Below are 17,864 nucleotides of genomic sequence, written 5' to 3'. Positions count from 1 at the left end.
TCTTAGGGTTCCCTTTGGCATCATCAACGGGGTCTCGGTTTTCCAATGGGAAATGGACCGAATGGTTGACCAGTACGGGCTGCGGGCCACTTTCCTGTACCTAGACAATGTCACCATCTGCGGCCACGATCAGCAGGACCATGACGCCAACCTTGCCAAATTCTCCACACCGCCATTCTTCTCAACCTAACTTATAACAAGGAGAAGTGCGTGTTCAGCACAAACCGCTTAGCCATCCTCGGCTATGTGGCCCAGAACGGAGTTCTGGAGCCGGATCCCGACCGCATGCGTCCCCTCATGGAGTACCCCCTCCCCCACTGCCCCAAGGCCTTCAAACGTTGCCTGGGGTTCTTTTCTCACTACGCCCAGTGGGTCCCAAATTATGCAGACAAGGCATGCCCACTTATTCAATCCACTCTTTTTCCCCTAACGGCCAAGGCTCACCAGGCCTTCAACCGTATTAAGGGTATTAAGGCTGACATCGCCAAGGCCGCGATGCACGCAGTCGACAAGACATTACCATTTCAAGTCGGGAGCAATGCATCAGGCGTTGCTCTAGCCGCCACCCTCAACCAGGCAGGCAGGCCCGTGGCATTCTTTTCATGAACCCTTCATGCCTCCGAAATTCGGCATTCCTCCGTCGGAAAAGAGGCCCAAGCCGTCGTTGAAGCTGTGCGGCCTTGGAGGCATTACTTGGCCGGCAGGAGATTCACTTTCCTCACTGACCAACAATCGGTAGCCTTCATGTTTAACAACACACAGCGGGGCAAGATCAAGAACGATAAAACCTTGAGGTGGAGGATCGAGCTCTCCACCTACAACTACGAGATTTTGTATCACTCCGGTAAGCTCAACGAGCCCCCCTATTCCCTATCCCGAGGTACATGTGCCAGCGCACAGGTGTACCGACTCCGGACTCTGCACAGCAACCTTTGTCACCCGGGAGTCACACGTTTGTACCACTTCATCAAGGCCCAAAATCTGCCCTACTCCGTCGAGGAAGTCAGAGTAATCACCAGAGACTGCCAGGTCTGCGCGGAGTGCAAACCGCAATTCTACCAGCCAGACAGTGTGCACCTGGTGAAGGCCTCCCACCCCTTTGAACGCCTCAGCATGGACTTCAAAGGGCCCCTCCCCTCCACCGATCGTAACACATACTCCCTCAGTGTGGTCGGTGAATATTCCAGATTCCCCTTCACGATCCCATGCCCCGACATGACATCTGCCACCATCATCAAAGCCCTCAACACCATCTTCGCTCTGTTCGGCTTCCCCGCCTACGTCCAAATTGACGGGGATCCTCATTCATGAGCGATGAGCTGCATCAGTTCCTGCTCAACAAGGGTATAGCCTCGAGCAGGACGACCAACTATAACCCCCGGGGAAACGGGCAGGTGGAGAGGGAGAATGAGACGGTCTGGAGGGCCGTACCAGCTGGCTCTATGGTCCAGAAATCTCCCGTCCTACCGCTGGCAGGAGGTCCGCCCCGACGCACTGCACTCCATTCGGTCGCTCCTATGCACTGCGACTAATGACACACCCCATGAACGTCTCTTTGCCTTCCCCAGGAAGTCCATCTCTGGGTGTCACTCCCGACATGGCGCGCAGCTCCAGGACCCGTACTCCTCCGTAAGCACGTACGACTCCACAAGGCAGACCCGTTGGTTGAGAGGGTACAGCTACTCCATGCCAACCCACAGTACGCCTACGTAGCATACCCCGATGGCCGACACTGGAATCGCCGCCATCACTGCGGCGCTCCCAACAGCAGATCAGGGCTCCGGACAGACTGAACCTGAAACTTGATCGGGACTCTTAAAAAAACATCATCCTTCTGTATAACTCTCCTCCACCCCCGCTGGACTCAATTTTTTTTCTGTACTTTAAAACATCTACTTGTCTCTAGTTCTCCACCACCCCGCCGGACTCAATTTTAACAGGGAGTGAATGTGGTAGTCACCACTGATGTATATATTAAGTGCTTTGTGGTAAGGCGCTGTACTACAGGTACGGGGGTAGTTCCCTGCCTGCTGGCTCCGCCCAGTAGGCGGAGTATAAATATGTGTGCTCCTCGTACAGCAGCCATTTCGCCAGCTGCTGTAGGAGGCCACACATCTTAGTGTAATAAAGCCTCGATTGCATCCAACTCTCGGCTTTGTGTAATTGATCGTGCATCAGGCGGGAAGCTCCCAAAAGTAACTGCGCCATTAATGAGAAGCCCCACCCCAAATCCTTGCAGCTGCAATCTGGAACGCAAAAGTCACTGCTCTTGTAATAAGTATTGTTCACTTCCCCTTTGAAACAAATCAACGAGGATTTCAGCATTTTGACTCAGTTCAATAGCACTGAAATATTGACCAACAAATCTTAGGACATAGTAGTAAAAACTATTTACACCAAGAAAAGACATAAAAGAAATATGCAAATGCATAACAAAAGTTCAAAGGTGAGCAGAGCTGGAGCTGGTAAAAATGCAGCCATACCAGTATTCACATCACGTGACCGTCACCCCAGATTCATTTATCTTATAAAAGGAAAAGGCCAAATATGAAGAAATGCTTCCAAACTATGTGGGCTTTGTGCTTTTAATTGTGCAACCATTCTCTGAATTGGAAGGATCGCCGAGGCTATAGTACGTAGAATGCTTGCAAGATCATGCTGACAATATCACACTGGGGTTGATTGCTCCAGCGGCATTCTTCAGGAGTGTAAGGTAGCTGAGCCTATTGTTGATAGGTACTGTAAACTGGGTGGCCACATGGACGCTGGGATGACGCAGGTGCATACGTGGTCACGTGTCGGGAGGGCCGGAGTTCTCCACGGAGAGTAGGCAGACACACTGCATGTAAGAACTGCTCAGAGTTATCAACAATCCTTTATTGATCTCCGTTCTTGGTCATTAGTCATTGCAATCCAGTACTTCAACAGATTGTTTCTTACAAACCAGAAACTGTATCACACTCTGCGAATGGCCAGCATTATTCATGAAATTCCATTAATACTTTCATGTTAATATCGCAATTTTCTAACCAGGCAAATAGTTTTCTCCCACATAATGCCTTTTGATTGGAAATTGGATACGGAGTCTCTCTTCATGGTTCTCTCCTCCACTGATCCCAGACGAGTCCTATAAGTGCAGCATTTTTTGTTTTAAAATGCTATTCTTGGTTTTCAGGCCATACTCCACTCCTCTTCACGCTTTACTCCACAAGTTTCCTACATTGGTCCCAATATTGTGTTACTTGCTGTGATTCTGCTCCAAAACAGTATGAGAGTCAGGTTAAATACCAATAGCTGCACTCCAGGTACCAAATTTCCCGTGAATAATACCATGGAAAATCAGCCCCTGTGTTTGAAATCTGAGTTCACGCACTGATTATGCCTCAGCTAGGCTGGCCATTGCAGGTCTGGTTATTTACATCAGATCATTGTCAATGGGACCATGTCAGTCCCTGTAGGAACGTTTCGATCTGAGCCAATTTGTGAAGACATGAATGATTTAAAGATTATTTTCATTACTAAAAATAATTGTTAAAAACTAAAGTGTCACTAATCGAATGAAGAATCTATTTCATTATTAATGCAGAATGAAAATTGCTTTGACAAAGGGTCATCTTTGTGGGCAGCACAGTAGCATAGTGGTTAGCACAGTTGCTTCACAGTTCCAGGGTCCCAGGTTCAATTCCCGGCTTGGGTCACTGTCTGTGCGGAGTCTGCACATTCTCCCCGTGTGTCCGTGGGTTTCCTCCGGGTGCTCCGGTTTCCTCCCACAGTCCAAAGATGTGCAGGTTAGTTGGGGTGGCCATGATAAATTGCCCTTAATGTCCAAAAAGGTTAGGTGGAGTTACTGGGTTACGAGGATAGGGTGGAGGCGTGGGCTTAAGTAGGGCGCTCTTTCCAAGAGCCAGCGCAGACTTGATGGGCCGAACAGCCTCCTTCTGCACTGTAAATTCTATAAAATCTGGACTCAAAACGTTAGCTCTTTTCTCTCTCTACAGATGCTGCCAGAATTGCTGAGATTTTCCAGCATTTTCTATTTTGGTTAACCTGACTGGTTTAACATCTCACGATGCAGTTAAAACACAGCAGTTTAAGAAGTTTGGTTACCTTAACTACTACGCATAAAGGTTTTGTTCTTCAATGTGCTTTTAATTTTTTAATAAATCTCCTGGAAAGCAAAAGTCACTGCTCTTGTAATAAGTATTGTTCACTTCCCCTTTGAAACGTTGCCATGTTCAGTTTCATTTGGTGAGCAGTTTAACATAATTATTTTGTAGATGTTCCAAAATTGATGCAATATTCTTTCCTTGCTTATTCAATTTTTCTGGGGAAAATGTATTTCGATCAGGATTCAGATTGAAAAAAGGATAAAAACATAAAATGCTGGAGACAGTCAAGAATTGATGAAAGCTCATTGACTTGAAATGCTGCCCTGGATTTTACCCCGAGCGATGTGAAGTATTGGCTTTTGTCATTCAACATTCACCTTCTGTAGTTAGCCAGCCAATGAGTTGGGCAGTATGTCAGGCATCTGACCAAGTGCTGTGTAATCTAGAGGGAATCTGTGGCATTTGTGGACAGGTTAAACAGCATGGAGACTCTTCAGCCAAACAGATTGAAGAATTCTCACTGAGTCACGCATACTACAAAAGAGGAAGTAAAACAGGAAATATCCTTTATAAATAAATAATTGATCAGGAAGCACAATAAAGATTGGGGCATCCATGTGGGATTAAAGGGGCATGAAAGAAAAAAAGCAGCAAAAATAAAAAATGTATAATTAAAAGAAAACTGCAATGTTAATTTTCTTCTGATGAAATGAGATTCCACATTTGCAATTCTTTCAGGGCTAGAGAGGATGTTCAGCTATAGTTATCATTGTTTGTGGCATTAAAATCCCTGTTACTTCTGATTGCACATGTCCTAACTTCATCCACTTTATTGCAAGGCAAGTGGATATCACCTACAGCATACTGATTTCTGTGTTAAACTGCACATGTGGAGAAGTTGCTTTCAGTTTTACCCTGCAATAGCACCCAGCGCTGACATCGTCACCGTTATTTGTCCAGCAAAATCTGAGTCATCAACTCTTCTGCAGATGCTGGCTGACTGGTTGAGTGATTCCAACATTTCCTAATTTATTTCAGATTTATCCTTCTCTTTCTTCCTGAAAAAAGATGATACATTATTGACTGCACAGCTGTTTCTTGCCACAATTTCCATATTTTAGAATTGAAATATTATACCAAAGCCTCTGCTATCTTATTTCTAGTTTCTTTCAACATTGCCTGTTCACAGTCCAGCATCTATATCTTTGGCTCTTTGTTATCCTTTCCAATTCTTACATTGAACTTATATCATGGCTGCTATTTTCAACTATTCTCTTGCAATCATGCCAGTTATTTGATAATCACATTGTTTGTGTGTGTAGGTTTGGGGATGGAGTGGGGGGGGGGGGGGGGGTGCAGTGATTATACAAGAGAAAAATATGATGAATGGTGGAAATATAAAATAAAATTACTCAACCAGTCAGGCAGCATATATGGAAAGCATAACCTTAAAAAGTTCTGATTACCCAAAAGTAGAGGGCATGGCAAACTGTGAAAACTTTAGGAAGATATTGAACAGTTACCAGATTGGCAAATGATATATTGTGATATTTTAATGTGCATGAATGTGAGATAAAACATTTTGGAAAGTAACAACAAAGAATTAGAATATCGGCTTCATAAAAAGATGAAGGATGTGGATGAACTGAGATAACTAAAGGTTCAAATACATCATTCCATGAAAGGAGATAAATCCATGAAAGGGTCAGCAATATTTTGTGTTTTACCAACAAGGTTGGTAAATATTGATGAATTTTCAGAAAGCATTGGTTAAAGGCAGAATACAGCACACATTTTGGGTTCCCGAATATAAAAGGAATCGAAAGGTATGGAGAGCATACAATGTAGATTCACTAGAAAGAGGTCAGAGAAGGAAAAGGAATTTCATTAGTAGAGCTTTGAGATACTCTGAACATCTTCACCAGTAATAAAACGGCAAAGAGCTGATTTAGGGGGTGATACTCCGAGCCCCGCGCCGGGTCGGAGAATCGCTGCAACCGTGCCACGACGCCCCGGCGCGGTGCGCGATTCTCCGAGGTGCAGAGAATCGGCACCATTTGCACCGCCGCGTTTGATGCGGGGCCGGCCGTGGGCCACTGGAATCGGCAGGGCCACCGATTCTCCAGCCCGAATGGGCCGAGCGGCCGCGCGGATACAACAGAGTCCCGCCTGCGCCGTTCACCCCTGGTCGCTGCCAGCGGGAACTCTGTAGTGTCGGGGGCCGGCCTGTGGGGTGGGGAAAAGCGATCTTCCACCGGGGCGGGGGGGGGGGGGGGCTCCGATGGGGTCTGGCCCGCGATCGGGCCCACCGAACGGCAGGCCGGCCTCTTCGCCTCTCTCTCCCCCCCCACCGGGCCTACTTTGTTGCGTGGCCGGCCCCTGAATCCCCACGCCATGTTGCGTCTGGGCCGGCACGCTGAAGAAGTCCCCCGCGCATGCGCAGATTCGTGCGGCCCAACTGCGCAAGCGTGGGTTGGCACGGCGCCCATTTGCCGCCGGGAAGGGAGGCTGAAGCAGCGTGAACCGCTCCAGCGCCGTGCTGGCCCCCTGTGAGGGACAGAATCGGTCGTCCCCATGCCCGTTTCGCGCCATCGTGAAATGTGCCGCTGCTCACGCCGGCGCGAGCACTTCATCTCCATTTTGGAGAATCGCCCTCAAAATGTGCATGCATCATAACGTTGGGGCTCAAGTGCACTGGTATATGTCATTAAAATGTGTATCTGGCTGTGCCATAAGTGAATGAGGGTGGGTTAAGGAGTTTAATGGTTGGTAGGTATGGACGTTTAGGGGAGGGAACAATAAGGCTGTGGGATGGATGTTAATCATGGTAGTAGATCATAGAATCATAGAATTCCTACAGTGCAGAAGGTGGCTATTCGAGTTTGCACCAATCCACTGAAAGAGCACCCCCATCTACCCCCAGTCCACCCGCCCTATCCCCGTAACCTCATGACCCCAACGAACCTGCACATCTTTGGACACAAAGAGGTCATTTATTATGGCCAATCCACCTAAGCACATCGTTGTTCTGTGGAAGAAAACTGGAGCACGCGGAGTAAACCCACACAGACACGGGGAGAAGATGCAAACTTCACACAGTCACCCAAAGCTGGAATAGAACCTTGGTCCCTGGCGCTGTGCTTACTATGTGCTACCGTTTAAGTGGCAGTTGTGGTTACAGATTTGGGAAGGCGACAAAGAGGAGAAAAGTTAGTAATTCAAGGAAACTTGATGACAATTAATTATTTTTTTAAAAAAAATGTTTATTCAAGGTTTTCAATAGATTTTTACAAGACACTCCAAAAAGGAAAGAAAATATACATAAGAAAAATAAAAAGGGGGGCCTTACGCCATCCCCTCCAACAACTTAAACCACTAAACATTAAACTATCTAACAAACTAAGAACAAAAATGGGGCAAACGCCCCTTACAGTAATAAAAACAACCCCCCCCCCCCACCCTTCTCCCCCCTGGGTTGCTGCTGCTCTTGACCTCCACCTAATGTTCCACGAGAAATTATAGGAACGGTTGCCACTGCCTGGAGAACCCCTGCACAGACCCTCGCAAGGCAAACTTTATCCTCTCCAACTTGATGAACCCCCTGCCATGTCATTAATCCAAGCCTCCACGCTTAGGGGTTTCGCATCCCTCCACATTAGTAGGATCCTCCACCGGGCTACCAAGGACGCAAAGGCCAGAATTCCGGCCTCTTTCGGCTCCTGTACTCCCGGCTCATCTGATACCCCGAATATTGCTATCCCCCAGCTCGGTTTTACCCGAGTGTCCAAGACTTTGAACATAGCCTTTGCGAAGCCCCTCCAGAACTCCTCTAGCGCTGGGCACGCCCAGAACATATGGGCATGATTTGCTAGGCTCCCCGAGCACCTCATGCATTGGTCCTCCACCTCAGAAAACTTGCACATCCTCGCCCCTGTCATATGTGCCCTGTGAACAACTTTGAACTGGATCAGGCTAAGTCTGGTGCCAGGCGAGGAGGAGTTAACCTTCCCCAGGGCCTCCGCCCACAAGCCCTCATCCAGTTCCTCGCCCAGCTCCTCCTCCTACTTGCCCTTCAGCTCCTCCACCAAGGCTTCCTCCGCCTCCTGCAACTCCTGATAGATCGCCGAGACCTTGCCCTCTCCCACCCATACACCCGAGGTCACCCTGTCCTGAATCCTCCGTGCGGGAAGCAGCGGAAATTCCCTTACCTGCCTTTTCACAAACGCCTTCATCTGCATGTACCTAAAAGCGTTTCCGGGGGGGTAACCCAAATTTCTCCTCCAGCGCCCCCAGGCTAGCAAAAGCCCCGTCGATAAATATGTCCCCCATCCTTTTAATTCCCGCCCGATGCCAGCTTAGGAATCCGCCATCTATCCTGCCCGGTGCAAACCTATGATTATTCCATATTGGGGACCAAATTGAGGCCCCCAATTCACCCCTGTGCCGTCTCCACTGCCCCCAGATCCTCAGTGTCGCCGCCACCACCGGGCCCGTGGTGTACCGCGTCGGCAGTAGCGGCAAAGGTGCCATCACCAGCGCTCCCAAGCTAGTACCCACGCATGATGCCACCTCTAATCTTTTCTATGCCCCCCCCCTCTCCGTCCATTACCCATTTCCGAATCATTGCCCCATTGGCTGCCCAGTAATAACTACACAGGTTCGGTAGCGCCAGCCCACCCCTGTCCCGACTACGCTCCAGAAACAGCCTCTTGACCCTCGTGGCCTTACTTGCCCATACAAACCCCGTAATACTCCTGCTTACTGTGGTGAATGGAACTACTGTTAATTCACCAGTGCACTGTGATATCATGTTACTACCGTGTCGTGTTACATTATGTGTTTAACCCTGTGGGCTCCATCTATGGGCCATTGTACGGCTTCACCCACAGGGGGATATGTCGGGGCATGTACGGGCTCGCCCATGGCTCCACCCCTTACAGGAAGTATAAATGCAGCTAACCTGCGGGGCGGCATTCATTGTTGTACTGGTCACAGGCAGGTTCAGTTGTAAGCTGATTAAAACCACGGTTTACTTCTCAACGTGTCTCTCAGTGAATTGATGGTCGCATCAATTTAATCAGCTTAAAATACTACTATGGAATCAGCCCTCAAACCTGATAGACTGGAACTCGATCCACAGGCCGCGGAGGCGAGATAAATTTTTTCGCACTGGCTTCGATGCTTCAAGGCCTATCTTGCCATGTCGTCTACGCCAACCGTCACAGACGAACAGAAACTGAGTCTTCTCCACGCACGGGTGAGCCATCGTATTTCTGTCCAGCTCGACGGCGCCACGTCCTATACAGAGGCCCTCGCACTACTCGAACGCATATATGTACGGCCCGTGAATGAGGTCTATGCGCGACACATCTTCACCACTCACCGCCAGCGCCCCGGGGAGTCGCTAGATGACTACCTACGCAACCTCAAAGCCCTCGCGCGCAACTGTAACTACCAGGCCGTTACGGCCCCTCAGCATATGGAGCTCGCTATCCGAGACGTTTATGTGGCGGGGGTCCGATCGAACTATGTAAGACAGCGCCTGCTCAAAAAAGGGGCCCAGAACCTGGAGGACACGGTAACACTAGCTACCCCTCTGGAGGTCGCGTTTCATAGCCTTAATGCGTTCCCCGCCGACCATGCGACCCCCTTGTGGGCCCCCGACCAGAGACTACCCCAGGCTTGTGCCGCGCGGCCGCCCGCCCATCATGGGGGACTGCCCTGATATTTTTGCGGCCAGTCCCAACACCCCCGACAGCACTGCCCGGCCCGCAATGCGAACTGTAGTAACTGCGGGCGAAAAGGACAGTTCGCCAAGGTCTGCCTGGCCAGGTCTAAAAAGTCAAACTCACAGACCCGATCCACAGACCACAGGCCTGCAGACCCCGCAAAGTGGCAGGGTGTCTACCGACTCCGCCTCCACACAACACATGCGACTCATGGGGACCGCCAACGTGTCTCTCAGTGAATTGATGGTCGCATCACTTACTCGCTTAAAAAAGGCCTTGGGGATGAGGATGGGCAGGCACTAGAATACAAACAGGAACCTAGGGAGGACTGTCATCTTAACAGACTGCACCATGCCCGCCAGGGTTAGTGGCAACACGTCCCATCTCCCAAAGTCTTCCTCCATCTGGTCTACCAACCACGCCAAATTAAGCTTATGCAGGACCCCCCAACTCCTGGCCATCTGGATACCCAAATATCTGAAACTCCTCTCCGGCCTCTTAAGCGGCAGCTCCTCCAGCTCCCTTTCCTGGCCCCTCGCATGCACCACAAAGAGCTCACTTTAAGCTTGTAGCCTGAGAAGTCCCCAAATTCCCTAAGGATCCGCATAATCTCCACCACCCCCTCCACTGGATCTGCAATGTACAAAAGCAGGTCATCAGCATACAACGAGACCCGATGTTCCTCCCCTCCCCGGACCAACCCCCTCCAGTTTCTAGATTCCCTCAACGCCATGGCCAGCGGCTCAATTGGCAAAGCAAACAACAGAGGGGACAGGGGGCACCCCTGTCTCGACCCACGGTACAACCTAAAATATTCTGATCTCAGCCGGTTCGTAGATACGCTCGCCACCGGGGCCTGGTGTAACAATTTGACCCACCCTATGAACCCCTCCCCGAACCCAAACCTGCCAAGCACTTCCCACAGGTACTCCCACTCCACCCGATCAAAGGCCTTCTCCGCATCCATTGCCGCCACCACTTCTGCCACCCCACCCTCCGAGGGCATCATAATCACATTCAGGAGCCTCCGCACATTTGCATTTAACTGCCTGCCCTTCACGAACCCTGTCTGGTCCTCGTGTATCACTCCCAGGACACAATCCTCAATCCTTGTTGTCAGGACCTTTGCCAGCAACTTGGCATCTACATTAAGGAGCGAGATTGGCCTATACGAGTCACACTGCAGCGGGTCCTTGTCCCGCTTAAGGATCAGCGAGATCAGTGCCCGAGACATTGTCGGGGGGAGAATACCTTCTTCCCTCGCCTCGTTGAAGGTTCACAAAGCAGCGGACCCAGCAGATCCACAAACTTCCTGTAAAATTCGACCGGGAACACATCAGGCCCCGGGGCCTTGCCCGCCTGCGTGCTCCCCAACCCCGTAACCAGCTCCTCTATCCGAATCGGGGCTCCCAGACCTTCCACTTGCTCCTCCTCCACTCTCGGGAACTTCAATTGGTCCAGGAACCGCTGCATCCCCCCCCCCCTCCGGGGGTTCTGACTTATACAGGTTCCCATAGAAATCCCTGAATACCTCCTTTATTTTAGCCGAACTCTGCACCATGTTCCCCCTCTATCCCTGATTCCTCCAATTTCCCTCGCCGCCTCCCTCTTGCGTAGCTGATGGGCCAGCATCCGGCTCGCCTTCTACCCATATTCGTATACTGCCCCCTGCGCCTTCCTCCACTGGGTCTCAGCTTTCTCCGTGGTCAACAAATCAAATTCCGTTTGGAGGCTCCATTGCTCCTTCAGCAGCCCCTCTTCATGGGAATCCGCATACTACCTAACCACCCTTAATATCTCCCCCACCAACCTCTCCCTCTCCGTCCTCTCTCTCGTCTCCCTGTGAGCCCTAATTGAGATTAACTCTCCCCTAACCACCGCTTTCAGAGCCTCCCAAACCACACCAACCGGTACTTCCCCATTATCATTGGCCTCTATGTATCTCTGAATGCACCCCCAGACCCGCCCACAAACCTCCTCATCTGCCAACAGTCCCACGTCCAAGTGCCACAGTGGGCGTTGGTGCCTTTCCTCCCCCAACTTCAACTCCACCCAGTGCGGGGCGTGGTCCGAAATCGCTATGGCCGAATATTCCGTGCCCTCCACTCTTGGAATCAGTGCTCTTCTCGAACGACACCCGCTTACTCACCAGGATTGCAACCCCTCTATTCTTTGCTTCCAGCCCCGAATGAAAGACCTGCCCCACCCATCCCTTTCTCAGTCTGATCTGATTCACCACTTTCAAGTGCGTCTCCTGCAACACAGCAACGTCTGCCTTCAGTCCCTTTAAGTGCATGAACCCCCGGGCCCTCTTGACCGGCCTGTTCAGGCCCCTCACGTTCCATGTGATCAGCCGGATCGGGGGACTGCCCGCCACCCCCCCTCCCTGCCGACTAGCCATCTCCTTTCTTAGGCCAGCCACGTGCCCACGCCTCCCGCACTCTCCAGCCCCCCCAGGCGGAGGACCCCCACCCTGACTCTCCCTCTTATCTCCAGCTCCCCTTCGGTCAATGCAGCAGCAACCCAGTCCCCCCCACCCCCCCCGCCCCCCGGCTAGAAAACTGTCTAGCCCCCTTGCACTCCCGTAAGTCAGCTGACTCCTGCTGACCCCAGCCGCTCCCGCCTCTGCCAACAATCCCCCGTTTAGATTTCCCGTCAAACTCCCCCCCCCCCCTCCACCTTCAGGTCGATACGGACACCCCTCTGGCAACGCCCCTCCCATCGGGCCACGCCCCCTTCTTTAGCGCGGGAAAAAAGCCCGCGATTTTCTACTTGGGCTGGCCCCGCCCCCTGTGGCGCAGCTCCTTTCTCCTGCAGCCTCTCCCCAATTCCCAACGACCCAGGGCCCCCTGCCCCCCTCCCCCCTTCGAACGCGAGGGGCGAAATCTCCAAAACAATACCCATGCCCATTAAAACACACATATCACATCCAATCACCTCCTCCCACTCCCCAGCTTTCCCAAAACCCACAGCAAACCATTAGTTCCAGTCCAATTTTTTGTTCTGAATAAAGGTCCACGCCTCCTTCGGCGTATCGAAATAATGGTGGCGGTCCTGAAAGGTGACCCACAATCGCGCTGGCTGCAACAGCCCGAACTTCATCTCCTTTCGGTGAAGAACCGCCTTGGCCCGGTTGAATCCTGCCCTCTTCATGGCCAGCTCTGCACTCCAGGTAGATGCGGATCTCTGTATTCTCCCACCTGCTGCTCCGTTCTTTCTTCGCCTATCTCAGGATGCACTCTCTGTCCGTGAAGCGGTGAAACCTCACCACCACGGCCCTTGGCGGCTCATTTGCCTTAGGCCTCCTTGCCAGGACTCTGTGAGCCCCATCCAGCTCCAGAGGCCTCGGGAAGGCTCCCGCCCCCATTAGCGTATTCAGCATCGTGGCTACATATGCCCCGATGTCGGACCCCTCCACACCTTCAGGGAGACCCAGAATCCGGAGATTATTCCTCCTCGACCTGTTCTCCAGGTCCTCAAACTTTTCCTACCCCTTTTTATGCAGCGCCTCGTGCGCCTCCACTTTCACCGCCAGGCCCAGGATCTCGTCCACGTTTTCAGAGGCTTTCTGCTGCACCTCTCGAATCGCCGTCCCTTGAGCCTTCTGGGTCTCCATTAGCCTCTCAATCGATGCTTTCATTGGGCCAGCATCTCTGCTTTCAGCTCCGCAAAGCAGCTTTTGAGAAACTCATGCTGCTCCCGCGACCATTGCGCCCACGCTGCCTGTTCTCCACATGCCGCCATCTTACTTTTTCGCGCCCGTTCTCCTCTCTTCTCCAAGATCACTTTTTTGACCGCTCCACTCCTGGTCCACTCAATGCAGTGCTGGGGGAACTTTACTGCTGCCTTCCCACCCCGGGAATCGTCGTCCAAGTGCCACTTAAAAGAGCCCAAAAGTCCGTTCTCGGCGTGAGCTGCCGACCGTGCGACCTACCCAGGCATAGCCGCAACCGGAAGTCTGATGACAATTAATTATGAAATGAGCACAGAAATGTTTGTTAGGATGAATTGTGAATGGGGCAGATGGCTGAGGATAGTAATGGAAAAAGAGTGAAGCAAAGTTTAAAATGTATATATTTGTAAATGTTGGCAAGAAGACTCTTGGGAGTTTTGAGAAGAAAAACAAAAACTTAGGGAGAGAGATTACACACAACTATGCATCCATCACATATGGGACTGTTCAAAAGAACACACATAATGCTGTAACATCTGAGTTCCCCAGCATTGTATGGGAGTACCCCAAAGATGCACTGGGGAATCTCCTTCAGACTTTCCCAGGTAAGGTTGTACGGCAATTGCCCGGCAATGCAAACTTCCCTTGGGCAATGCCCTGCACTAAGAACCATCCGAAAATGCAAGTTAAAGCACAAACTTCACCGATTCCGATTGGGTTACAATAGTTACCCAGAAAATGATGGAAGAATTAAAACTACTTCTAACCTCTAGGTAACTATTGTAAAGACCCAGATTGAACTCCTCCCTTGACACACCCCACACAGTCCCGACCCTCCAATCAACACCCCACACTGCAAGCACCGCAGAGAGAGTCCTCCACCCTCGCTAACCCACGCATAGCACCCTCCACACGCACCTAACCCCCACTCCATTCCTCCCCCTAGCACCCAGCGATCTCCCCCACCTTGCAAATCCAGCCACCCATGGGATCCCCAACCTGCACACGACTCTTCCACCAGCACCCCCCCCCCCCACCCCGCCACAGCAGGGCCTACTCTCACTCCCCTCCTTTGTGCATCCCCCCCTTCCCCCGCATCCTGAAGTCTAATCCCTCAGCATACACTCCCCACCCCCACAAGGCCCGACCTAAACCAAAATGATGTGCACGCCCCAAGGTACAACAAGTGCACCTCCCGGTCCAACCTAACCCAATGCCCTCCCCCCAATACACAATACCCTACGCACACTGACCCGTGCCAACCCAGCCTGAGACCCAAAACTCTCCTCCCACCCCGAACAATCCAGAGCACAATCGTCCCCCACCCCCTCACCACCCGAGGCTCGACATTCCCCCAACCCAGGCCCGATCCAACCCAAACTGAGGCCCAGCCCCACCCCAGCCTGAGGCCCAGGAATTGGAGTTGAACTGAAAGAAATACCAACACATGGAGTGGATTTTTACATGATCCCACCAGTGGGCTTTAAGCAGGGGAGTTCAGAAAAGACAGGTGTGGGCTGCCGATCATCTACCCAGCTGCCCCGATCTGTCTCCCATGGCAGTAGAACCCACACCAAGGATAGCCTGGCAGCTTTAACTACAGAGGCAGGAGCCAGGCTGAGGGATTCTTTGGGGATCCCCTGTGCCCACCAGAGATATCCCCTCATAAACGTCCCTTTGACTCTCCCCACACTACCCTTTCAGTCCCCCCGACACCCACTCACTTCCTTCTTTGGGTCTGCTATCAGACCCCGCTGAAATCCCAGATGCACCATCGGTCTGGCCTCCATTTAGTAATAATAATCTTTATTATTGTCACAAGTAGGCTCACATTAATACTGCAATGAAGTTACTGTGAAAATCCCCTAGTCATCACACTCCGGCGCCTGTTCGGGTACACTGGGGAGAATTCAGACTCCGGGATTCTCCATTGTGGGGATTAAGTCCCATTGCCGCTGAACAGCCGCTGAAAGTGCAGAATTCTCCGCACTTTCGGGGGCTAGGTGGACGCCGGAGGGTTTGGCGCTGCTCCAGCCTGCGTTGAAGGGACTACGCGTGTTTGCACATGCGCTGAAGGGCCGGCGTGATCTCGCGCATGCGTAGAACCGCCGGCGTGGTTCCGCGCATGCGCAGACTGGCCGGCATATTTTGGCGCATTCTCCGGCCATGGCGGAGCCCTACAGGCTCCCGGCATGGAAGAAAGGAGTGCCCCCACAGAACAGGCCCGCCCACAGATCGGTGGGCCCCGATCGCGGGCCACCTACGGGGTTGGATCCCCCCGCGCCCCCCCCCCCCCCCGAGGCCTGCCCCCGTCGACTTACCTGCCATGTCCCGCCATGTGGGACCATGCGTAACCCATGCCGGTGGGACTAGCCAAAAATGGACGGCCGCTCAGCCCATCGGAGCCCGGAGAATTGCCGGAGGGGGGGGCCGCTGCAAATGGCCACCGACCGGCGTGGCGTACATCCCGCCCTCGCCCGAAATACGGCGCCGTAGAATACGGCTGCCGGTGTCGGAGTGGCGGGGTGGGATTCGCGCCGCCCCCCAGGGATTCTCCGACCCCCCCGCCCAAAATGTCCAATTCACCTAACAAGCACATCTTTCGGGACTTTTGGGAGGAAACCGGAGCACCCAGAGGAAACCCACGCAGACATGGGGAGAACATGCAGACTCTGCACAATGACCCAAGCAGGAATTGAACCCGGGACCCTGGCGCTGTGAAGCAACAGTACTAACCACTGTGCTACCATGCTGCCCTAATTGATGGCTTATCCAGTCATGTTTAGATGGAAGAAGATGGACAAAATACACTATCCAGAAACATTTACTATATAGTGCATAAGTAACTATCAAGCAAGGGCAAGATGAGACTAATTCACACCCCGATGTTCAGCAATAACAACTTTCATTTAGATGGCACCTGTAAGGTAGCACACCATCTCAAAGTGGTTAACTGGACCCTCTGCCCAGGTATTCATATAGGAAATGGCCACAGAACACCATCACAACATGAAAAAAGGTAAAGGCTTCACGCGAGGAAAAAATAGGAAAACAGGTTTTCTTTTGTTTGTATTCTTTCATGGTATGTTGGCATTGCTGGTGAGGCCAGCATTTCCATTCATCCCTAACTGCCTTTAAGGGGTGAAGGTGAGCTGCCTTCTTGAACGGCTGTAGTCCATGTGGTGTAGGTGCACCCACAGGGCTGTTAGGAAATGAGATCCAGGGTTTTGACCCAATGTCAGTGAAGGAGCGGCGATATATTTCTGAATCAGGATGATAAGTCACAGGCGGAGGAGTTCCTATGAGTCTGCAGCACTCACTGTTAAAAGACACTTCTTGGTGCATTAAAATACTGGGTGAAATTCTCCGGAAACGGCGCGATGTCCGCCGACTGGCACCCAAAACGGCGCCAATCAGACGGGCATCGCGCCGCCCCAAAGGTGCGGAATGCTCCGCATCTTTGGGGGCCGAGCCCCAACATTGAGGGGCTAGGCCGACGCCGGAGGAATTTCCGCCCCGCCAGCTGGCGGAAACGGCCTTTGGTGCCCCGCCAGCTGGAGCGGAAATGACATCTCCGGGCGGCGCATGCGCGGGAGCGTCAGCGGCCACTGACAGTTTCCCACGCATGCGCAGTGGAGGGAGTCTCTTCCACCTCCGCCATGGTGGAGACCGTGGCAGAGGCGGAAGGGAAAGAGTGCCCCCACGGCACAGGTCCGCCCGCGGTTCGGTGGGCCCCGATCACCCCCCGGGGTCAGATCGCCCCGCGCCTCCCCCAGGACCCCGGAGCCCGCCCACGCCGCCTTGTCCCGCCGGTAAGGTAGGTGATTTAATTTACGCCGGCGGGACAGGCAATTTATCGGCGGGACTTCGGCCCATCCGGGCCGGAGAATCGAGCGGGGGGGCCCGCCAACCGGCGCGGCGCGATTCCCGCCCCCGCCGAATATCCGGTGCCGGAGACTTCGGCAACCAGCGGGGGCGGGATTCACGCCAGCCCCCGGCGATTCTCCGACCCGGCGGGGGGTCGGAGAATGTCGCCCACTGAGTGCGATTTAATGGCCTCGTTGCGCCCGACTTGGTAACACAACACGGCCGTTTTATCACGACACTCGGAACATCTCACGAGATGTCACCATCTGGATCTCACGAGATTGGGCGAGATCCAGATTAACATATTTAAATGAGTCCTCTTCTCTATGGAAAGCCTGCAGTGGCAACACTCAAGTCTGGCACTGCTGGGACTACCTAACTGTCGGCTTCCGACTGTCCGCCAATTGCCTCAATTGGGACTCCGATGCGGGTGGAAGTCTTGCCCTCAGCCAGTTAGGGCCCCTCCAAACAATGAATAGCTGTAAG

This window comes from Scyliorhinus torazame, chromosome 14 (genome assembly GCF_047496885.1).
Source record: "Scyliorhinus torazame isolate Kashiwa2021f chromosome 14, sScyTor2.1, whole genome shotgun sequence".
Taxonomy (NCBI): Eukaryota; Metazoa; Chordata; class Chondrichthyes; order Carcharhiniformes; family Scyliorhinidae; genus Scyliorhinus; species Scyliorhinus torazame.
The sequence above is the reverse complement of the archived record's forward strand: the minus strand, read 5'-3'. Positions refer to the sequence as shown.